The sequence below is a fragment of the Schistocerca serialis genome, chromosome 1, assembly GCF_023864345.2.
Source record: "Schistocerca serialis cubense isolate TAMUIC-IGC-003099 chromosome 1, iqSchSeri2.2, whole genome shotgun sequence".
In the NCBI taxonomy this organism is placed as follows: Eukaryota; Metazoa; Arthropoda; class Insecta; order Orthoptera; family Acrididae; genus Schistocerca; species Schistocerca serialis.
This window is the reverse complement of record NC_064638.1, coordinates 150,754,547-150,780,643: the sequence shown is the minus strand read 5'-3', so window position 1 is coordinate 150,780,643 and position 26,097 is coordinate 150,754,547.

Sequence of the window (26,097 nt, the reverse complement as noted above, 5' to 3'; positions counted from 1 at the left end):
TCTTTTGGTAAGAGTGCTCTCTTTGCCGATGCTAATCTGCTTCTTATCTAATCCTCGCTCCGCCCTTCATGAGAAATTTTCCGTCCAAGGTAAATGAATTCCTTATTTTCGACGATTGCATGCTTGCCAGTTATCATGTTCAATTCATCGCATTTCTCATTTTCACTACTTTACGCATAAGACTGTTCATTCCATTCAACAGATTATTCCTCATTTTAATTGACAATAGCAATTTTATCAGCAAATCTCATCAATTCACGTCTTTGCACCGCGAACTTTAATCGTGCCCCTGAAAATTTCTCTTGTTTGTGTAACCGCTTCTTCAGTGCATAGACTGAACAGCAGGGGACAAAGACAATCCAAGTCCTTTCCACTTTCCTTCACTTTAACTGAGGATAGCAACTTCATCAGGAAATCTCACCAGTTCACGTCCCTGCGCCCTGAACTTTAATCGTCCTCCTGAAAATGTCTCTTATTGGTGTAACTGCTTCTTCAGTGCACAGACTGGTAGCAGGGGACAAAGACTGTATCCATGCCTTGCGTCGTTTCCAATCCGCGTTCTTTCCACCTGGTCTTAGATACTTACTGTTAACTCTTGATCATTGTACATATTGTACATTAGCTTTATTGCCCTATTCCGTCCACCCCTTTTTCAAGTATTTCAAACTTATTACATTACTTTAGGTTACGAAACACTTGTTCCGACCTCACAAACTCTATAAAAAAGTTCTGATTTTTTCTGATGTTTTGCTCGTTCTATAAAGAGCATTTAGCGGAAGCTAAATAAACATATTTATTGTTATTGTTATTTACTTCTTATTCTGTTATAAATATGACATATCTTGATGTCAACTAACAGCGGAAGGAAGGAAGTAAACTACCCCCTGCAAGTCATGGTAAATTGTAAATTCACTCTCCTGCAAGTATGCGAAAAAGTCTGCACTTCTTGTGCAAGGGACAAATATCTATTGTCATTGCGTGCTGTAAGGTACGTCTTAGGTTCAAGCCACACTTCATTTCTTTATTTTCCAGTTTTACTATTACGTATCGCGTCTGCAGGTATCACGTATCATTCAGTGACTAAAGCGGTACTGCAGAACGCACGCAGTCGGGAGTAAGGTTTCAGTTCCCACGCTGGCTGAAGGAACCGGTGGACCATATGGCGTTCATAGTTGACTATGGTGAGACGCGCTGTGGCTAAATATGGGAATGCCCTTTATCTCAGCAGAAAAGAACTTAGGAAAAGCACAGTTATTCTGGCGAGAAGCAAGTAATCTTGCTGAATAAATATTTGCTAATAAAAGACGCTTTCTACATTACAGATATTACGTGAAGCCTATAGGTAATAAGTAATTTCTTACAAAAATATTGCAACGCCAGAGACCGATCATCTTAAGCCCCCCCCCCCCCCCTAAACGATCAAACGTGTTTGACAAAATCGCTCTTATCTAGTCATGGATTTGCAAAGCGAGCCCGTACACATTCAAACAGTGTTTGTCAGATTAACCACACCGCAAGCAGGTGATGTTCATGTTCATAAGTACTTTGACAGTAATGAGAACGGCCACAAATACAGACAAAGCAGTCCTGGCGTAGACTTTGGCACTGTGTTTGAAGAAGAAGAACAAAACATGACACTGGTCCAGATAATCGCTTAAAATGAGAGATTTACCCATGAAAATCTGCCAAAGGAAGTATTACTCTCATAATTTGATGATAACATCATCTTCCTTCGAATGGACAATGAATTTTTTTAAAACTTGTTAAGGCCCTCCTAAAAGGGCAAAATTCCCTGTCAAGCTAGCTCTTATACAGTCACGGATGTGTCAAAACCATCTAGTACACATACCAAGAACGGTTATAAATTTTGAAATACGGTAGGGAGCTGGTGTTGAGTGGAAAGGTACTGAGGCATAATGAATTTATTAACGCTTCTAAAAACACCAATGAATTTACTTTTAAAAAGCAGAAATCCAAGAATAACATTAGCTAATCGCCTCCAGCACTGAAAAGAGTAAATTTCGATGACACAACTGATAGCAAATACCTCAAAATGGCAACAGTGTGAAATCACATCCTTTTAGTAAAGAATATTAAATGAAGTAAAAATACATTTACATTACAAACAGCAAAACAAAGGATCAAATGAATGTCTCACAAATATTAACCATCGGCTATTGCCAGTAACTGTCAAAACGCCGTTGCCTTCCAAGTAGACAAAATGACTGACAAATTTGGTTCAAATTCATGATGATAGGGGCGATGGCAGAGGCAACGCCAGTAGTAATAATTCCTCCTTCTATATAATATAGGGCGGCGGTTGCCGTCATCACAGTACTAGAGAACCTCATTAAAAATTTCAGTCCTGGTACACAGCCATCTTTAACTAGACCACAGCTAACAAGAGATACAATCACCTATCCTGTAACACAGAGGCAACTCGTTAATTATTTAGTAGAAATTAAACGTACTACAAATGCACAGAAGTACGAACATTATGCAGGAAACATTGACCTGACTACTGAGGCATTTTTTTAAATGTACACTCATGCTCATAAATTAAGGATAATGCCGATACATGGTGAAGCAACGCTCTGGTTGGAGGTTTGTGGGTTTAAATCACCTCAGGGTATGACCATGGGGTGCATTTCACCTGCGGTCGTCGCACGGTGGCGCAGGCAGCAGTCCACATACGCAGAGGTGAGTTGGTGCATGTCAGAGTACGGTGCAACGAGTAAGTGTGCAGACGTTTTCAGACGTGCTAAAGGTGACAGTGTGTTGAAAATAGCTCAAAGAACGTTGATGACGTTATGAGGGGTAGAATACTAGGGCGACTGGAGGATGGTCAAACAAAACAGGTCGTAGCATCGGCCCATGGGCCCTCCGTGTGCCACAAAGTGAGATCTCAAGACCATGGCAACGATTCCAGCAGACAGGAAGCGTGTACAGGCGCTACAGTACGGGACGTCCACAGTGTACAAAACCACAAGAAGACCGATACCTCACCATAAGTGCCCGCAGACGGCCACGGAGTACTGCAGGTAGCCTTACTCGGGACCTTACCGCAGCCACTGGAACGATTGTCTCCAGACACACAGTCTACAGACGACTGAACAGTCATGTTTTATTCGCCCGAAGATCTGCAAGGTACATTCCACTGACACCTGGTCACAGGAGAGCCCGTGAAGCCTGGTGTCAGGAACACAGTACATGGTCATTGAAACAGTGGTCCCAGGTTATGTTCACGGTGGAGTCCAGGTATAGTCTGAACAGTGATTTTCGCCGGGTTTTCATCTGGTGTGAACCAGGAAGGGACTTGTATGAAGGTCGTGGTTTGATTGTGTGGGGTGGGATTATGATTGGTGCACATACACCCCTGCATGTCTTTAACAGAGGAACTGTAACAGGTCAGGTGTATCGGGACGTCATTTTGGACCAGTATATCCGCCTTTTCAGGGTTGCGGTGGGTCCCACCTTCCTCCTGATGGATGATAACGCATGGCCCCACCGCGCTGCCATTGTGGAGGAGTACCTTAAAACAGAAGATATCAGACGAATGGAATGGCCTGCCTGTTCTTCAGATCTAAACCCCATCGAGCACGTCTGGGACGCTCTCGGTCGAGGTATCGCTGCACGTCTTCAAAACCCTAGGACACTTCATATTTCCGACAGGCACTGGGGCAAGAATGGGAGGCTGTACCCCAGCAGCTGCGCGACCACCTGATTCAGAGTACGCCAATCCACTGTTCGGCCTGTGTACGAGTGCATGGTGGTCATATCCCATATTGATGTCGGTGTACATGCGCAGGAAACTGTGGCGTTTTGTAGCACATGTGTTTCGGGACGGTTTTCTCAACTTATCACCAATACCATCGACTTACAGATCTGTGTCGTGTGTGTTTTCTGTGTGCCAATGCTATTGGCGCCAGTTTTGTGTAATGCCACGTTGTGTGGCACCACATTCTGCAATTATCCTTAATTTGTGAGCATGAGTGTAGAAGCAAACAGTTTAGTAAACAGCTCGAGCTCGTGATACTAGCCAACAGGTAACATGTCTCAGAAATAGATTAAACAGTTTTCACGGACTATAAAGTACAATTCGTAAATCAGAAGAATTACATCGGCATTCTGAACCCTTAGATTCTAAAATCAATTTGGAATAGTGGCAGCCACAAGCCCACACGCATTGACAGAACTTAACTCAAGTAGTACCAGGGAAAACCTTCATAAATAACACATTTATATATATAACAACAGGCAACCAGGATACGGAGTCAAAATAGCCACCACACGACACCAAGTGACGTGCACAATAATCTGATGCTCACCGTGATTTCTCGTAAAATCCAGTATCCACTGACAAACGCTTGCTGAGAGAGCGCCGAGAGAAGAATGTAACGAAGATTAATCGTAGTGGGAAACCCACGGGCATCATCTAGCAGACGCAACCGCATCCAGTACTTGCGAAGGTCACACCGGTCTCCAACCCGGCAGCACAACGGACACAAACTGCTTGCAACTTCAATAGCAGAGGACACGCCGAATACTGTGCGTCCCGCCGAAGTAGCTTCTAACGAGCAATGTTCACGGCTGCGACCAACTCGGGCCCGCCAAACTTGCAGAGAACAAAGGCACCACTCTTGCCAACGGGCCACAGCAAACGCTTGTCCACAACAACGCGCCGCGCCGCTTGCGCTCTTCGCCTCCCGTATCACACACTCTCCTTTTCCCCACGTCGCCGCAACCCTTAACTCCCTTCTCTTCCGACCTGCCCTCTACCGGCGACAGTAACGCTCCATGCGATTTTGCGTCCAGAGGGATTCCAAATCCGCGGGAATCACGCGAAATTAAACGCGGGTGCACGGCACAAATTGAACCTTACTTTTGAAGCAGATGCTTTTCGTGTGTCCTATATTTTGGCACTAGTGGGAATTGCTACAAATGCAGATAAAACATTTCTAGTAGCATGGAGAGCTGCATCAATCCAGCCTTCGGACTGAAGGCCACAACAGCAACATTTACTCTGGCACTGTGTTTAAAGAAAAAGGAAACAAGACGCTGGCGCAGAGAATGGTTTAAAATGAGAAAGAAATAGATAACTGAAATCTATTAATGGAAATTTTACCCTCAGAACCCGATGATTACATCAAATTTCTGCTGATGGGCAGTGAAACGTTTATTAACTGGTTTAGAGTTACTTCACCCTCACATTTAGAAAGAAGACACAAGTATGAGGAAATTTATTCTCTTCTGCTCGGTCCTCTAATGAGAGGTCATTAAAATTCCACAACTTGGGAACATACGGCACACATCGTCGACGCGTGGAAGAACCGGAAAACTTCGATTTCTTTTATTTCATTCCACTTCCGCTTGTATGTTACTGTATGTGTAAAATATTCTGTTCATAATCTCTTCATGCGTAATAAATGGCTGGTAAAGATGTGGTACCACTATCATTTTGGTAATTGTCTGTGAAAACCTTTTTTTAATATTTGATCATAGTTTTCATAGTAGTGGAAACTCACGATACAGTGAGATAAATTGCAATAAAACAATTTTCCACAAAACATATACTGCGAAACATCGACACAATGTCCGCCAGCTTGAGAAACTTACCGTCAGTCAAGATTTCTCATAAACGCGTCAGACACGATGTATGTTAGACAAACAAGTCAAACAGCACCGTATATGGTCAAATATTTGGCCAGCATAGTTAAGTCGGAAAAATGTTTGATCGTTTACAGGGTTCTTTAATGAATAAATGAATAATATTTAAGCTAACGAAAATATACGAACGGCTACTAAATATCACGAGTGTAAGTACGAGGAACAGACTGCGCGCTTTAGTCAGTCGCTGATAGGATGCCTTCCGACCTAGTTCAGTCGTAAGACCATGCTCACAGGAAATTGTAAGTTTTCAGTGAAATCGTAACCAGTCGATATTATCGGTTTATGGTGTTTAGTAAATAAATACATCATAATGGCATCCATTTTGAGCGTTAATCCTAATAATATAGCTTCCCGCTTTATCACTTAGAATCACAGGAAGTAGAATTGCACTTTACAGAGAATGCGACGGTGCTGGCACTGCTACTGCAAGGGACATAAACTTCGAGTGCTTCTCGGTAAAACAGGTAGAAAGAATCTCACACGGTGACTCACTAAGACAGTCCAAAGACGGATTGTCTTCCTCTCTGCAAAACTCAGATGGAGAAGCACGACCAGTAATACCAGACGTCTCTTATAATATCCTCTACGGAATGACTGGCTAAACTGAGACATTTCTGGTGGTTTAGTACAAACTGGAGCAACTGCACAGCACGATAACACCTCTTAGAAGTCTGGTCTTCCCGCAGTTTCCGCCGTCTCCTCACTACCACGTCCACACGTTAGATTGTTTGCAGATGACGCTGTAATTTACCGTCTAGAGAGAATTTCTGTATGGTGCGAAAAGTGGCAATTGACACTGAAGAAAGAAAAGTGCGAGGTCATCGACATGGGTACTAAAAGGAATCCGATAAATTTTGGGTTAAAAAATGGTTCAAATGGCTCTGAGCACTATGGGACTTAACATCTGAGATCATCAGTCCCCTAGAACTACTTAAACCTAACTAAGCTAAGGACATCACACACATCCATGCCCGAGGCAGGATTCGAACCTGCGACCGTAGCAGCAGCGCGGTTCCGGACTGAAGCGCCTAGAACTGCTCGGTCACAACGGCCGGCTAAATTTTGGGTATACGATAAATTGCACAAATCTAAGGACTGTCAAATCGACTAAATACCTAGGAATTACAATTACTAGCAACTTAAATTGGAAAGACTGCGCTTTGTTGGCAGAACACTTAGAAAATGCGAAAAATCCGCTAAAGAGACCGCCTACATTACACTTGTCCGTCCTCTGCTGGAGCATTGCTGCGCGGTATGGGATCCTTACCAGGTTGGATTGACGGAGGATATCGAAAAAGTGCAAAGAAGGGCAGCTGGTTTCGTGATATCGCGCAGTAGGGGTGAGGGTGTCACTGATATGATACGTGAGTTGGGGTGGCAGTCATTGAAACAAAGGCGGATTTCTTTGCGGCAAGATCTATTTACGAAATTTTTATCAGCAACTTTCTCTTCCGAATGCGAAAATATTTTGTTGACAACAGCCTACGTAGAGAGAAATGATCATAATAGTAAAATAAGAGAAATCAGAGCTCGAACAGAAAGATTTAGGTGTTCCTTTTTCCCACGCGCCATTCGAGAGTGGAACGGTAGAGAAGTAGTATGAAAATGGTTCGATGAAACCTCTGCTAGGCACTTAAGTGTGAATTGCACAGTAACCATGTAGATGTAGATGTAGATATCGCCAAAAAAGTTACGTGGTAGCCAGTTTGTCATGAATTATAATCTCTTTATAAAAAAGCGAGTGAGACCAGTTGCTCATTTAAATGATCATACAGTTTTGGTTTTTTGAGATAAGGTTTCTGACTAGGTCGATGCGGCCCACCACGAATTCCTGTCCAGCCCCAAACTCTTCGTCTCAGAGTGCTAGTTGCACCCTGCGTTGTAAGTTTTTTGTTAGCTATACTCCAACCTATGTTTTGCCCCACTGTTTTTACCCTCCACAGCATTCTGTAGTGCCATGGACGTTATTCTGTGATGTCTTAACGCACGTACTATCACCATGCTCCTTCATCTTGTCAGTGGTACCTGTACGTATTGCAAGAGGCGACCATTGGGCCGGCCGCTTTGGCCTAGCAGTTCTAGGCGCTTCAGTCCGGAACCGCGCTGCTGCTACGGTCGCAGGTTCAAATCCTGCCTCGGGCATGGATGTGTGTGATGTCCTTAGGTTAGTTAGGTTTAAGTGGTTCTAAGTCTAGTGGACTGATGATCTCAGATGTTAAGTCCCGTAGTGATTAGAGCCATTTTGAGCGACTATTGAGAGGACGTAAATTGAGTTGGTTCTGTGTCAGGAGGCACTTTCCCGGGTCGCTCCTTACCAGTTTTTCTCGGAAATATGGTAGTGTTCTGTGGTCGCCAGTAGGCGCAATGATAGAAGATTCAGATTTAGTTATTCATTTCCATAACATTACAGGTGGCGTCTTGGCTTGTGGTTGGCTTCGTCTGTCAATGCCTGTTGAGGAATCGTAACGTAAGCCGCCTTCAGCCGCAAAAGGCAGTAACACCGCGCACTTCGTTCCAGCCAGCTGCTGCACTGGCGATTGGTCGCTTGCGGTGGCTCCGTAACGGGCTGCACCGCGACGCCAAAGCACTGGGTAACTTTGGTGTTTGCGGCTGGTGATTGTGGCAAGGTAGCCATCTCTCTCAGTAGCGGCTTTGTTGTCCGTAGCGTGCAGGAAATCTGCAACACACTTGTGCTAGACGTCACTTCGCTGCAATTAGGGAATCGAGTGCGAACGTCATGTACACCATCGATCCGTCTGACCGACTGACTTACGAGCTAAACCGATGGGATATTTATAGAGCGAAGTAGTGGCTAATGTTTGCTCGATCTCATTCGTCATGACTGCATCGGGTTTGCTGTTACGAAGGTATCAGCTGTTTTCCTTCTGCCGTGCTTTCTTAACAAGTTCGTTATAGTATAGAACTGGTTCGTAATAGCTCTTGGTACATTTTGCTGCATTCGCCTTAGCCTTTCTTTCGTCACATAACGAAGGCGACGTGACCATTTTTGGCTGTTCTGACCCATTACATTTTGCTGAATCTGCGGTGTGGCTTACCAGAGACGCCGATGTTGTGCTTTGCCCTTCGATCCTCTTCTATTGCGGTTTTCCTACAGTCCATGATGTACTAACATACAATTCTGTGCTCCACACGTACATATTAATACATTTCTTCTTTACATTAAGGTCGATGGATGATACTACCAGACTTCTCTTGGTCAGTAGCTCGGTACTGGTTTCTTTTGAAGTTTCGAGAACATACCTTCACCGAGGAGTCAAGCGGTATGTTGCTCCCTTGCGGAGTATGGATGTAGATGTAGATGAACGTTTCTCTTTACCTCTGCTAATCTCCCGTTTACACTAAAGAGTCAATATCGTGTAGGGCCCCCGCGAACACACAGAAGTGCAGCAATACGACGTGGCATGGACTCGACTAGTGTCTGAAGTAGTGCTGGAGGGAACTGACACCATAAATTCTACAGGACTGTCCATAAAACCGTAAGAGTGCCAAGGGGTGGAGATCTCTTCTGAACAGTACGTCCCAAGCCATCCCAGATACGCTCAATTATGTTCATGACTGGGGTGTTTGATGGCCAGCGGAAGTGTTTAAACTCAGAAGAGTTTTCCTGGAGCCACTCTTAGTAATTCTGGACGTGTCAGGTGTCACATTGACCTGCTGGAATTGCCCAAGTCTATCGTAATGCACATTGGGCATGAATGGATGCAGGTGATCAGACAGGATCCCTATGTACTTGTCACCGGTCAGAGTCGTATCTAGACTTATCAGGAGTCCCATATCACACCAGTTGAACATGCCCCACACCATTAAAAAGCTTCCACCAGTTTGAACAGTCCCCTGCTGACATGCAGGGTCCATGGATTCATTAGGCTGTCTCCATACCCGTATAGGTTCATCCACTCGATACAATCTGAAATGAGACTCGTCCGGCCAGGCAATATGTTTCCACACATCAACAGTCCAATGTCGGTGTTAACGGGGTCATGCGAGTCATCAAGGGTACGCGGGTGTGCTTCGTCTTCAAAAGCCCATATCGATGATGTTTCTTTGAATGGTTCGCACGCTGACAGTTGTTGATGACCCAGCATTGACATCTGTAGCAGTTTGTGGAAGGGTTGCACTTCTGTCACGTTGAACGATTCTCGTCAGTCGTCGTTGGTCCCGTTATTGCAGGATCTTTTTCCGGCCGCAACGATGTGAGAGAGTTGATGTTTTACCGGATTCCTGATTTTCACGGTACACTCTGCCTGTTTACATATCTCCATATTTGAAAACGCATGCCTATACATGTTTCTTTGGAGCTTCAGTGAGTTTGCTCCTGGCTTCGTCCATCGTTATTTTCATTCCAAGGTAGCAGAATTCCCTAACTTACTTAATTAACTTCGTGGTCTCCTATTTTGATGTTAAGTTTGTAGGTAATATAATTCGTTCTACTGCTCGTTACTTTCTTCTTACTTCGGTTTACTTTCAATCCATATTCAGTTCTCTTTTGACTGTCCATTTCATTCAAAACTTCCCGTAATTCTTCTCCCTTTCACTGACGATAGCAGTGTCATCAGCGAGTCTTATCATTGTTATCGTTTCACTGGAATTTTAATCCCTATCCTGAACCTTTCTTTTATTTCCGTCATTGATTCTTCAATGTATAGATTGAATAACAGGGACAAAAGACTACATCCCTGCCTTAAACTATTTTTAATCCGAGTCCTTCCTTCTTGGGCTTCTATTCGTATTTTCCGTCTTGGGTTTTGTACATATTGTACATTATCCGTCTTTCCCTACAGCTTATTCTTATTTGTCTCAGAATTTGAAACATTTTGCACCATTTTACAAAGTTAAACGTTGTTTCCAAGTACAAACATTCCATGAACGCGTTTCATCTTTCTTAAATATTGTCTTCATTGTCAACTGCAACGTCAAAGCTGCCTCTTGTGCCATTACCTTTCAGGGAGAGAAACTGTCGTCACTTTTCAATTCTTCTGTGTATTATTCTTGCCAATATTTGGAACATGAGACGTTACCCTGATAGTGCGATAGATTTTGCACTTATTTGGCGTTTCCATCTTCATAACTCATAAACAGTACGAAATACTAAGTTCCGACCACTGGTTCTTTATCTTGAAATACTCTGTTTATAATACTTCACCGACTGTATGATCGCGACTCTAAAGGTATGAGCACACAGTACAGTGAACAACATTAAAAAGATACAACACACAATCTCGCCACCATCTCAATGATGGAAGGTTGGCAGCTTAACCACCTATGCTAGGTACACTTTATAAGCTCCCCGTGGGTAGTAGTGCAGAAACGTATAAGATCTGGTCCCAGTCTGGCACGTTCCACCCGAGATGATCCGCTGTGGTACGCTGAACGATTGAGGTAATGTTCATTTCTCTACCCTGCTACTGTTGCGGAAAGTGGGGGGATAAAAACTTTTAAGTTACATCTAGATACATAATCCGCAGGCCAGCGTGTGGTGGATGGCGGCAGATAACATGTATCAGTGCAAATAGTTTCCTTTCCTAATCCACTCCCAAATGGAACGAGGAGAAAACGACTGTCTAAACCCCACCGTACTATTTGTAGTTGCTCTTACAATATCTTCGTGGTCCATACGCGAAACGTACGTTGGCGGCTGTAGAATCATGCTGCAGTTAGTTGCAAATGCCTGTTCTCTAAATTTTCTCAGTAGCGTTTCGCGAAAATAACGCCGTCTTCCCTCCAAGGAATTCCCAATTGCGCGAAGCATACGCCTAACACTTGCGCGTTAATGAAACCTTCCGGTAACAGATCTAGCAGCATGCCTCTGAATTGTTTCGATGTCTTCCTTTAATAGGACCTGATGAGGGTATCAAAGACACGAGATATGAGTCCGTGAGGCTGCGGATCCGTTCTTTTACTCTCGTTATATTCAGGAATCAAGATTGGGTCGCACAAATGTTTTATAATCGGTCTCCCTTGTAGCTGCGCTAGACTTCCCAAAACTCTCCCAATAAACCGATGTCAATCATTCGTCTTCTACCGTGATTAAGAGCTCGCTTCATTTTATCGCCTTGCAACGTTACACCTACATACTTGATCGGCGTGACAGCCTTAAGCAGCACACCACTAACACCGCATTCGAAAATTAAAGGATTGTTTTTCCTACTCATCTGAATTAATTCTTTACAGACGAATGGAAAAACTGGTAGAAGCGGACCTCGGGGAAGATCAGTTTGGATTCCGTAGAAATGTTGGAACACGTGAGGCAATACTAACCTTACGACTTATCTTAGAAGAAAGATTAAGAAAAGGCAAACCTACGTTTCTAGCATTTGTAGACTTAGAGAAAGCTTTTGACAATGTTAACTGGAATACTCTCTTTCAAATTCTGAAGGTGGCAGGGGTAAAATACAGGGAGCGAAAGGCTATTTACAATTTGTACAGAAACCAGATGGCAGTTATAAGAGTCGAGGGGCATGAAAGGGAAGCAGTGGTTGGGAAAGGAGTGAGACAGGGTTGTAGCCTCTCCCCGATGTTATTCAATCTGTATATTGGGCAAGCAGTAGAGGAAACAAAAGAAAAATTCGGAGTAGGTATTAAAATTCATGGAGAAGAAATAAAAACTTTGAGGTTCGCCGATGACATTGTAATTCTGTCAGAGACAGCAAAGAACTTGGAAGAACAGTTGAACGGAATGGACAGTGTCTTGAAAGGAGGATATAAGATGAACATCAAGAAAAGCAAAACGAGGATAATGGAATGTAGTCGAATTAAATCGGGTGATGCTGAGGGAATTAGATTAGGAAATGAGACACTTAAAGTAGTAAAGGAGTTTTGCTATTTAGGGAGTAAAATAACTGATGATGGTCGAAGTAGAGAGGATATGAAATGTAGACTGGCAATGGCAAGGAAAGCGTTTCTGAAGAAGAGAAATTTGTTAACATCGAGTATAGATTTAAGTGTCAGGAAGTCGTTTCTGAAAGTATTTATATGGAGTGTAGCCATGTATGGAAGTGAAACATGGACGATAACTAGTTTGGAGAAGAAGAGAATAGAAGCTTTCGAAATGTGGTGCTACAGAAGAATGCTGAAGATAAGGTGGGTAGATCACGTAACTAATGAGGAAGTATTGAATAGGATTGGGGAGAAGAGAAGTTCGTGGCACAACTTGACTAGAAGAAGGGATCGGTTGGTAGGACATGTTTTGAGGCATCAAGGGATCACCAATTTAGTATTGGAGGGCAGCGTGGAGGGTAAAAATCGTAGAGGGAGACCAAGAGATGAATACACTAAGCAGATTCAGAAGGATGTAGGTTGCAGTAGGTACTGGGAGATGAAGAAGCTTGCACAGGATAGAGTAGCATGGAGAGCTGCATCAAACCAGTCTCAGGACTGAAGACCACATCAACAACAACTGAATTAAGTTACACTTTTGTAACCTAGAGCGATTTGTTATTCATCACACCAAACAGATATCCTGTCTAAGTCATCCTGTGTCCTTTTACAGTCAAACGACGATACTTTCTCGTAAACTACAGCGTTATCAGGAAACAACTGCCCGACTGGTGGTAACCCTACCCATCATATCATTTATGTATTGCTGAACAAGGCGAATCTTACCACACTTGTCCTGATGATAGCCTTGTCTCTGGTGAACACTCACCATGAGGACGACGTACTGGGTACAAATACTTAAGAAGTCTTCAATTCACTCATATATGAGGCGTGTTTTTTAAGTAAGGTCCGTTTTGTTGTAGACACTAGTAGTTCTCGCGCATACCGCAACGAGCGCGTGCGTCGTGTACCGGCATGCCTCGGAAACAACTGCCCTCAGTTTCAGCTCTGTAGCTAACCTGTACGGTTCTGTTCTGTGCTTTCAAATGTTTATCAACTCGCCAACTGCGTGCGAGGTTCACTCAGTGATACTGTTTTTGTCAACAAGGAATCTGTCTGCTGCAGAAAATCATCATCGACAGATTTGTGAAGTGTACAGTGATACTGTTATGAGTGGAAGCAAAGTGCGCTATGTGGGTACGGGAATTCAAAGATGGCCGTGACAATGTCCATGATGAGGACTGCTCCGGTCCCCCTTCTTTGATTGCAGACGATTTGGTGGCTTCAGTTGAAGCGAGGATCCGGCAGAACAGGAGCTTCACGATAACAGGTCTCTCAAATGAATTTCCTGGCGCGTCGAGATCAGTGCTTTACAACATTGTTTCTGAACACCTACAGTTTAGGTAACTGTGCTCCCGTTGGGTCCCAAAACTTTTAACAGAGAACCACAAAAACCAAAGATTTGGGTGTGCGATGCAGTTCTTGACTCGTAATCACGAAGAAGGTGACGTCTTCTTGAGTCAGATCGTAACTGAAGACGAAACACGGGTTTCGCATATCGCACCCAAATCGAAGCAACAGATCATGGAGTGAAGGCCAAACAGACTCTGTCCGAGCGCAAAATCATCGCGTCGGTGTTTTGGGATAGGCATGGTGTTTTGTTGGTCGACTTCATGCAACAATGAACCACTATCAATGCAGAAGCATACTGCCAAACCCTGAGAAAGCTACGCAGAGCGATTCAACACAAAAGATGCGGCATGCTGACAAATGGAATTGTCGTTTTCCATGACAATGGAAGACCTCTTACTGCAGGTCAGACCCGCGATTTATTGGACAGTTTTGGCTGGGAAGTTTTAGACTACCCATCTTACAGTCCTGATCTTGCGCCGAGAGATTACCATCCGTTCCTCCACCTGAAACAACACCTCTGTGGCAACCGTTACAATGATGACGACAACGTGAAAACGGCAGTAAACTCCTGGTCATCCTAGCAGGCGGCAAGTTTTTATGAAGAGGGTATTTTAAAATTGGTTGAGGGGTATGATACGTGTTTGAACAAACTTGGCAACTATGTCGAAGAACAGAGTCAAGTATGTACTTTCTGAAAATAAATTTACTTTTTTGAAATTAGCTTTCGTTGTATACTTATGTTCAAACGAACCTTACTTAAAAAACACGCCTCGTATCTCGGAACCTATCCCCAATGCTCGGTCTTTCGTTAACAGTATACAGGGAAGCATCTTGTCAGATGTTTTCCAGAAATCTAGGCATATGAAACCTGTCTGTTGCTCTTCAACTATGGGTCGCAGGATATCGTGCGAGAAAAGGTCAAGCTGAGTTTCGCATGAGCGATGCTTTCTAAATGCGCGCCGATTTGTGCATAGAAACTTTTCATTTTCAACGAAATTTATCATATTCGAACTTACAAGATGCTCAAGAATTATGCAACATACCGATGTAAAGGGTATGGATCTGTATTTCTGCGGGTCCGTTCTTTTACCCTTCATATGCACAGGAGTCACCTGCGGTTTTATTCAGTCGCTTGGGACTCTACGATGGGCGTGAGGTTGGCGATAAATGCAAGCTGTGAAACTGATGTGGGATTCTATCCGGACACGGCGACTGATTTGTTTTCAACATATTCAGTTTCCCCTCAGCACCAGGGGTACCTATTTGTACATCCTCCACACGAATGTCTGTGTGACTGTCAAAACGATGATACGTCAGTAGGATCCTTTGAATCTTCTGCTTTCATTTTTCTGTCTTCTGTTGCCACACCAGACTGGTCGACAAGTGAGTGGATAGAATCTCTCGACACAGTAATAGCTGGCGACCGGGTCATGCTCAGAAAGTGTTGCCAGCGGCCGATGACTTTAACACTCACTCGGTCTGGATGAGTTGTGTTCCCGCTAGATACTCGCGGTGGGCCCCCGTCTCGTACTTCGCCTTGAACTGTGTCATTATTCAATGTCTCAACGTATCCAGAAACCGAAACACGGTGTAATACTCTTGATGGAGAAATCTGGGTGAAACGCATTTCATTGGGAAATGATACCCACTTCAGCAGACGAGGTATGGTCGCGCTCAGCTCTGAGGTTGCCTGGGAGAGTGTAAATCGCTCGCAAAAAAGATTCGAGACTGATTTTACTCCTAACAACAGATGTGCATCCCGTAAGTCAGCTGTGAGTGGGCAGTGTAAAACAGAGGACGTGCGGCCATAGTGTGTCACCGTTGTTGTGACACAAAATTGCAGTGAAGTGACATCTCTAAATCCAGTGTTGAAGACATTCTTCAGAATCTTTTGAGGAAGAGAAAAGAGTGCGCAAAGTTTGTCCCGCCTCCCTTGACTAGCGGGAAAAGAAAGGCCCGTTCAAATTGGTTCAAATGGCTCTAAGCACTATGGGACTTAACATCTGAGGTCATCAGTCCCCTAGACTTAGAATTACATAAACCTAACTAACCTAAGGGCATCACACACATCCATGGCCGAGGCAGGATTCGAAACTGCGACCGTAACAGCCGCGCGGTTGCGGACTGAAGCGCCTAGAACCGCCTCGGCCACAGCGGCCGGCAAACAGGCCGTGGACGTACGTATCGACTTAATTGACTTTCCTGGAAAAAACTATCGCGGTTGACGAAACTTTGTATTGTCAGTACGAATATACCATAAAAAATAAAAAATAAAGAATATGCAGAAATAAAGCGACATAAACGAGGTTCAGGCCAATGTGAAGCGCGAGTTGAACTTCATTCCAAAGAAAGACTTCTCTGACTGTTTCACATGATTATACGAACGTTCTATACGTTTTACTCAAGTGCGGGGAGGGTACGCAGAATGCCTGGAACCAAAAAAACCACCATCTTAACTTTTCTCTCTTTTTTTTTTATTAATGCAGTATAGAAACTTTTGGAACTAACGGGAGTAGATAGTACGAAATTTTTGCCAGAATTATTTGACCGAAAAGGAGAGAAGATTGTTAAAGACCCTACTCAAGAGATCTATCGGAATCGTTGTGTATTAAATAGCATCTCTCTCCGCAGTGTCTGATATGGTGGATGCAAGTCCGCCGAGGGGGTTGATGTTACTCGAGACAAGTACGCTCCTTCTTTTCCTTCTTGAACGACACGCGCAACACAACAAGCAATGCAACTGCTCATGAACTCAGTCAACTATAGCGAACTAAAGACCGTCCGGTTGGCCGTGCGGTCTAACGCACGGTTTTTAGGGCGGGAAGGAGCGCCGGTCCCTGGCACTAATCCGCCGGGCGGATTAGTGACGAGGTCCGGTGAGCCGGGCAGTCTGTGGATGGTTTTTAGGCGGTTTTCTATCTGCCTCGGCGAATGCAGGCTGGTTCCCCTTATTCCGCCTCAGCTACACTATGTCGGCGATTGCTGCGCAAACAAGTTCTCCACGTCTGGTGTGAGACGTTCCCTGCGGGGGGGGGGGGGGGGTCCACTGGGGACCGAACCGCACAATAACCCTGGGTTCGGTGTGGGGCGGCGGAGGGGTGAAGTGGACTGCGGTAGTCGTCGTGGGGTTGTGGACCACTGCGACTGTGGGGGGGACGGAGCCTCTCCGTCGTTTCTAGGTCCCTGGTTAACATACAAATACAATACATACTGATCTGATACGCTAAGGAGACAGTCTTCACACACCGCACAGGAAAGCTCCCAATGTGCGCAAAAAAAAACCTTTCCAATGTGGCAGCTAGCCTACCTTTAGGGAGCTCCCAGCCAACAATGTCTTACGATTCAGTCTTTTGTTTTTGAAAGAAAACGAGACTTACTGTCGGTCAATGACAACGCGGAGTCCCTATTGTTCTCTCAAAACCTGAAATTTTCTTAAAATTACACTGCTTTTCATCATTTACAGTTACTAAATTCTGAAAACATTCCGCCTTAACCGACACTGAGCATTTCAGTGTGCGCAAAACCCGGTACTCTTTACAATATCATTAGGCCACTGCCTTTGCTTTTTATGTGAATTCCACACCAATCGGCTCCATAAAACCCTGCCCGCTGTCAGTATACCGACCTGAAACAGTTGTCAAGTTATCTGACGTGTTTTATTTTGGTTCTGTAGGAATTTCGCCTAAGCCTTCCGCCAGGCGCCTCTCGACAGGCGCTGCCTCTCTCACGAACTCGTTTGTGCTCCTCGAGATGAGCGTCGCAGAATGAGGATGACTCCGTAACTGCCGTCAGGTCGTAAACGCCAGCAGCAACATCTCCTACGGCGCTTCTTTCGCGCGTTATCAAGATATACCCGCTACGACCGGTAGCTAACGCTACCACTTTCTGGAATAACATATACTTTTGCTGCTAGACCGCGTATACAATAAAGGCCGAAGTAAAAACTCTAAACTTAGTTCATGGAGATTGCAGAGGAAAGATTGTTCAGACAAGATCGGTCCGGATGAATATATGACATTACGAAACCGCAGAATAATATATATCTTGTTAAAAGTATAAGTGTATGGGTTATCGTAACAAGAGCGTGACTAAACTGAAGAGTTTCTGGAAAACAGAACACAAGATGTCATTTTGAACGGAGAGGTCTTCCACGCAAAAATAACTTCCGGCGTGCCCAAGGGGAGTCATAACGTATTACAACTATCTTTACGACGTTTCTCATCGAGCCATATACGTTATCTCGCATTTCTAGCTGCTTCTTTCACACAAATAATGATAAAAATTCAGAAATTCTGGGTCGCCACCAGCCCAAGCCCTTCCTAACCATTTAGAACAAAACGGAGCTGGAAAATTGTTAGTTTAATTACTTTAATAATGTAATTTCAAGTATGCAAATTTCTTTAAGTAGCCAGATAAATAGCACTCCATGTCGTGTATGAAGCAACTTGATTAATTCAGGATTGGAAAACGGAGTAACTGGGTAAGATCAACACCACAGAATTTATCTTTCACGTAGGTTGTTTATTGTATCTAAGTATTATTTGATTTCACATCCTAACTACACATAACTGGTGCCTGACTAGAAATGTTTAAGTAAGAATTACGTGAAAATGTAACAGAGCACAGTTTAACTACAGCAAGAAGAAACACAAAAAACGGGGTTGGGAGACAATGATACTATCAACTCCTTTGCATTCATACCATAAAAATATCTCACAAGGGAACCTCCCCATCGCACCCCCCTCAGATTTAGTTATAAGTTGGCACAGTGGATAGGCCTTGAAAAAATGAACACAGATCGATCGAGAAAACAGGAAGAAGTTTTGTGGAACTATGAAAAAAATAAGTAAAATATACAAACTGAGTAGTCCATGCGCAAGATAGGCAACATCAAGGAGAAGACGAGCTCAGCAGCGCCGTGGTCCCGTGGTTAGCGTGAGCAGCTGCGGAACGAGAGGTCCTTGGTTCAAGTCTTCCCTCGAGTGAAAAGTTTACTTACTTTATTTTAGCAAAGTTATGATCTGTCCGTTCGTTCATTGACGTCTCTGTTCACTGTAATAAGTTTAGTGTCTGTGTTTTGCGACCGCACCGCAAAACCGTGCGATTAGTAGACGAAAGAACGTGCCTCTGCAATGGGAACCGAAAACATTTGATTGCAAGGTCATAGGTCAACCGATTCCTCCACAGGAAAACACGTCTGATATATTCTATACGACACTGGCGACGGCACGTGTGTCACATGACAGGAATATGTTGTCGACCCACCTAACTTGTACACTTGGCGAATGGGTAAAAAGATTCTTCTACCTTGTTCGATTTAAGTTTTCTTGTGGATGTGATAATCACTCCCAAAAAAGTGATGAAAACATAAGAGTTTGTCACATAAACTGCAACAAATGAATGCAACAGTTTCACAGCCGCGCAGTTTTCCCCGTGCTCTGTGAAAACATATGTTTTCAAATTTTTTCGTGTGTAGACCATCAAATCCTGCTTATGTCCAAGCAAATCTGAACATGTCCTGGAATTTTGGAGAGCGAATTTGATTATGTGTGAGTGCCTGAACTTTGATAATTGTCTTAAAATAAAAAATTAAAATCTTCACTCGAGGGAAGGCTTGAACCAAAGACCTCTCGTTCCGCAGCTGCTCATGCTAACCACGAGACCACGGCGCTCCTGTACTCAAACTGTCCTTGATAATGCCTATCTTACACATAGACTACTCAGTTTGTATATTTTGCTTATTTTTTTTTCGTAGTTCCACACAACTTCTTCCTGTTTTCTCGATTAATCTGTGTTCAGTTTTTCAAGGCCTATCCACTGTGCCAACTTATAACTAAATCTGAGGGGGGTGCGATGGGGAGGTTCCTTGTCAGTGAGATTTGCATTACGATTCTACGCGTGCACTATTCTGGGCAGAGGTGTAACCAATGCACGAGGTTGTGCGATAAATATTGAACAGACTAACTGCGTACGCTGCTTCCAAACGGCCTAACTAGAGCACGTGGTGCATTCCGAACTGTCGTGCTGCTTTGTAGAAAGTCCACGAAAGAGCAGATATTCTTACAGAAATTATAGCTCATTAAACAAGCAAACTGTTAAAATAAAGCCTATTGGGGTGCCGTGGTGGACCAGAAGGGTCATTGATTACCAAACACGTTGCACAAAATCGACACGCAAAGACAAAAGCAACTTGCACAAAATATAGATTTAAAAATCATTAAAAATCATACTCACTTCACACGACTAGTTAAGCTGAAGTTCTTAAGTATTTCAACAGTTAAACATAACGAAGTCCTAATTCAACCTGCTTCCTATCACTTGAAACCCCCCTTAAGAGCTTCGATCCGTACTCATCAAGCGTTCACCGAAGAGTGCCCTTTCTCTCACGAGATTACCTAGCTCCCCGTGTAGCGGAAGCTACCAGAGGGGTAGCCCTCCGTCACCAACCTCACAAACAGAAACAGCCTTCCACACAGCCCTCGACTCAGATGGGTAAACCTCTCTGTTCAGGTATTGGAAACCTAAGTTGGTCATCCTGTGCTCTCCTTCCAACGAGATGCTACATCGTGTGCTCCCAGCAGACGATGAACAATTCAGCGATTCCCACAAGACAAAACCGAAACCTCACATTAAAACACACATATAATAATCAATAGTCCTTATTTCAGTGCTCAGTCTTTTTGGAAGACTTCATGAATTGCGCTAAAGTCACGTAGTACAGTGAACACGTTGTACCGAATTCGACAAGCGTCTTATGAAACGACTTCACAAAGACGTTTCAGAGTTTTGTAGGATCATTACTTTTCGCAATATAGAGGATGGTTTTAATAGCGTTTAAAAACATCCGAAGCGACACAGGTGACGCTGAGACAAGTAATGTAACACGGAGTCACAAATGTCGGGGAATACCCCAAAAGTGGATGAACAATGTTGAACATGTGACGTCACCAGAAGGCGTACCTCGCTACATGTGCAGTGGCTGGTCTTACCGATCTTGGAGCGTAGTGCTGCACGTCGCTCCAGAAGGCTACTACTCTTTCGAAAGCCTTCTGTGTATGTGATCTGTTGTAAACGTAGAAGTTGCAAAATAATTGTCCTCGCTGTAACCAAGCAAAAGCGTAATTACTTTGTGTTTCTTCCCTTTTTTCCATTCTTTTCCTGTTTACGCACTTTATTTAGTGAAGAATATGTACGTTATTTACTGGCAGCGATGCAATTTGGAAGCTCATACTCATTTACTTGTGATGCAATACGCTAGGTCTCTGTTGTACTGTACTTTGCAATAAACCAGCGGAGACCACGAGAAAGGTAAATAAAATAGTAAACCTTACCCGAATGTAAACACGTAGGTAACTGTCTAACGTAATGCAAAAAGATACTAACCACCACACGCAGGACTCCATCCCTGTGCCTCAAGCGCCGAAGTCGCACATGTGGGCCCTTAAAACACTGACGTAAATATTGACTTAGGTTGGGATGATCAGGTGCGACACACCGTTATGTTCAACAGCTGCACATGCTGCGTGGTATGCCTTCTGGAGACGTCGCATGTCCAACATTCATCACCCACTTCTGTGGCATTTTCCGACAATTGCGGGCTCATATGTCTTATATTAAATCACTTGCTCTAGCGTCATGTACGTCACTCCAGGGGATTTTAAACGTTAATGAGACTCGCTCTGTGTATAAATGACATCGTAGATAACGTCGGAAGTCCTACGAGATGGCAGATGATGCTGTTGTGTAAGAGGAGTCGCGTTGCTAGAAAATTGTAGCGAAATGGTGGAAGACCTGTAGAAGATTAACGGTTGGTGCAGAGGGTTATCAACTGACCCTCAACATAAATAAATGTAAGGTATTTTGAATACACTGGCGGAAAGTCTCGTTGTTGTATGATTTCACGACCGCAGAACAATCAGTGGCAGCAGTTACTTCCATAAAATGTTTAGGAGCATGCTTAAGGAATGACATGTGGTGGACTGACCACATAAAACTAACCGCAGTTAAGACAAATGTCAGACTGGGATTCACTGCAGGAATGCTCAGAAAATGTAGCCCGTCAACAAAGGAAGTAGCTTACAAAACACTCGGTCGACCAATAGCTGAACACTGCTCGTCAGAGTGGGATACGTACCAGACAGGACAGAGAGAGGAAATAGGCAAGATCCAAAGAAGGACGGCACGATTCGGTACAGGTTCATTTAGTTGCTCGGCCACCATTGACCAGACGTTTTCAATTGGTGAGAGATCTGGAGAACGTGCTGGCCAGAGCAGCAGTCGAACATTTTCTATATCCAGAAAGGCCCTTACAGGACCTGCAACATGCGGTCGTGCATTATCCTGCTGAAATGTAGGGTTTCGCAGGGATCGAATGAAGGGTCATAACACATCTGAAATGTAACGTCCACTGTTCAAAGTGCTGTCAATGAGAACAAGAGGTGACCGACACGTGTAACAAATGGCTCCCCATACCATCACGCCGGGTGATACGCCAGTATGGCCATGACGAATACACGCTTCCAATGTGCATTCACCGCGATGTCGCCAAACACGGATGCGACCATCACGATGCCCTAAACAGAACCTGGATTCATCCGAAAAAATGACGTTTTGCCATTCGTGCACCCAGATCCGTCGTTGAGTACACCATCGCAGGCGCTCCTGTCTGTGATGCAGCTTCAAGGGTAACTGCAGCCATGGTTTCCGAGCTGATAGTCCATGCTGCTGAAAACTTCATAGAACAGTTCGTGCGGATGGTTGTTGTTTAGCATACGTCCCCATCTGTTGACTCAGGGATCGAGGCGTGGTTCCACGATCCGTTACAGCCATGCGGATAAGATACCTGTCGTCTCGACTGCTAGTCATACGAGACCGTTGGGATCCAGCACGGCGTTCCGTATTACACTCCTGAACCCACAGATTCCATATTCTGCCAACAGTCATTGGATCTCGACCGACGCGAGCAGCAATGTCGCGATACGATAAACCGCAATCGCGATAGGCTACAATCCGACCTTTATCAAAGTCGAGAACGTGATGGTGCGCATTTCTCCTCCTTACACGAGGCATCACAACAACGTTTCAGCAGGCAACGCCTGTCAACTGTTGTTTGTGTATGAGAAATCGGTTGGAGACTTTCCTGATGTCAGCGCGTTGTAGGTGTCGCCACCGGCGCCAACCTTGTGTGAATGCTCTGATAAGCTAATCATTTGCATATCACAGCATCTTCGTCCTGTCGGTTAAATTTCGCGTCTGTAGCACATGTTCGTGGTGTAGCAATTTTAATGGCCACAAGTGTAACTCCAGTTTGTAGGTACAGTATGTCTACCAAGCAGGCAGGCTTGTTGCAGGCCTTCAACCGGCCTTCTCCTATCTTTCACATATCCATCACTGGCACCAAGGCAGAACCAGAACACAACTGACCTCCACCCTGCTCTCCAATGAGCTCTCGCTTGGTACCACTAAAGTCACAAAAGGCGGTGGTTTGGAGTCAGTCGGATGCATGCCACAGGGCGCCTGGGTCGGAGACTAACCGATTTGTAACAGTTGGTGCCAACTGCTGCTCAGATTGCTGCTGCAGATGCAGTAGGATGCACCAGAGCCATAGGTCGAACACGATGGTCTTCTCTCTCGGTAGTGCGACGCGGCCCCTCCGGAGCCCTGTCTTCTTGCGAGCTGTACATTCTCGCGACCACCGCTGCCAGCAATCGTGTACAGTGGCTGCATTCCTGCCAGGTCTTCCTGCAATATCGCAGAAGCAACATCCAGCCTCTCGTAGTCCTATTACACGACCTCATTCAAACTCGGTGAGGTGATGTTAATGGCGTCCTTGTCGCCGTAAAGAGATTCTTGACAAACACCGACTCACCACGTCCAGTTCCAAAGGTAACTAACGCTCAAGACCGATATAAAACGTCCGCCAAATCACGCAGGGCTAACAGGTAATTAGGACTGTGGAAAAGGCCAAGGATGTTGCGATCGGATTCATTTCACAATTGCATTTTATTATCGTTTAGTTCACAAATACACTTTTGCAAGTATTAAATCTGCTTCGCGGCTGAAGGCCTCCAAACAGATGCTTTAGAATAAGTTCGATTCTGAAGAGACATGACACAGTTAAATTTACGATAAGATAAATCGTATACATATATGAGGTCAGAATGCGGAGCGGCTAAAGGCCGCCGGGTGAAATCTTCAAAATTCCAAACATATTATAATGATTACTGAAGGCAGAAGGCTACTATGTTTGGACTTGAAGGAAACTCTGAGAACATGTTTCCAGGGCTGAAGGCCCACAAATAACCTTGCCAAATTAAAAATATAAAATACAGCTAAATTGCAACAAAATTACCACTGCCAAAAGGATAATTAAGAGAACGGCATTCAGGAGTCACTGGTGGATCGGTCTGCCCTCGTTCACTTAGGCGAGACAGGTGGTGAATCCAAGACTGACCGACCAACCACCTGCTTGCCACGACGGAGTACACGAGAATTCAAGGCATCTAAAAAAAAAAAAAATCACTAACCCCAAACAAACACGTATGTGACAAAACTACACACCATGTTCGCCAGCAACAACAGGTGAGGAAATGACACTGCCTAAAAACTATGTTAGCGTCCAGTGCAGGTAACCAGAACACAAACGGCCACAAGGCAGAAAATTCCACTGGTGCACTTGACTATGGATAAATTAATTTGATCAATTCCACCTGACGGCGGCTATCTCGAACACTTCACTCGTTGTTGCTCACAGGGAAACCTCCACAACAGCAACGCCGGAACCAACAAGGTAATGCCCAAAACCACTCAACCTCCACATCCTGGGTCGGCGAACGACGATGCTCGTACCGATCGGACAGCTCCAGACAGACTCGGACACTGCGCAGAGCCAACACCGACTCAAAGGAAGGCCTCGGCGCTTGTTGGTGACGTCACGTCAGCTAGGCACGGCGAACGCCAGGTGTGTTGCAGGCAGAAACGCCTGGGCGTGCTTATCAATATAAATCTCTTATTTTTGGACAAAAATGTTTGGTATTGTTTTGGATTCTGCAGTTTTATTTAGATGAAAGATTTACTTGCTATCGTAAAGCTGCAAATGAAGATCATAGTTCTGTATTACTTAATCCTGTAGAAACAAACGTAGATCAATATGAGAAGATGCTTTGCCCCATTGCAAGCTTCGGAAATTTTACATTCAAGTAACTATATTTACTTGATCCATTTTGTTATCGAAACTTTCCCCAACCCCCTTACAGTTAACTCGTTTCTTTTATTTATTTTCGTTTGACATCGTCACTGGAAATGTGAACTAATTTACATGTGTAAATGTCCAACTGTTGCCAGTCATTAGTTTACAGCCGTTTTCAACGAAAGGAATTCTAAACTGGAAACAAAATAGCTTCATACATCGAAAATACTGCTGAGCTTAAACTTTTTTAAACATGCACATTAGAAAAGATAAATATTCCCGTCTTGCAACTGAAAGGAGAAACTTTATAAGATAAAAAAAAATTTTATTTGATAAAAGAAGTATCACTCTTTTGCCTCTTCTTCTGTCCCCCCCAGCCCCTCCCCCAACGTGTACAATCGCAAGACATTTCATTGACATTCAGTGCTCCTCACCCCATAGTCAACCAAGATACCTAAAGAAGAGCACCAATATGTTCACTGTTTCTTCTAAAAGCAACCCAGTACAAACGTAACTTCCTCAGATTTACAAATATGGTAAAGAAGCACGAATTCTGTTGCTGCTGGACCATCAAGTTGTTTTTGTACGTCAATCCTTAAAACAGGTGGAAATTTAAGTTCAGGAGTACATTATTTGTTAAGAAGTGTAATGAATTGCACAATTAATTGATTGCAGAAATCTCTCAAAACAATGTGTGTTGGTCAACTACCGCCAATAGTTTCACATTTTCCTGTGTCACAGAGGGAGACACCACCATTATGAGTATGCCTACAACAGACATGGCGTTCGCCGTGCCTAGCTGACGTGACGTCACCAACAAGTACCGAGGCCTTCCTTCGAGTCGGCAGAGCCCGCCAGCGGCCCAGTCGACTACGCCGCACGGAGATGTCCTCGGACCAACCGACCGACCAACAATCCACCAAAAGTCAGGCCCGGCTTAAGTGATGCGTGGCGGCAACGGTCGGGCGAGCCATTTCGATACAGACCTC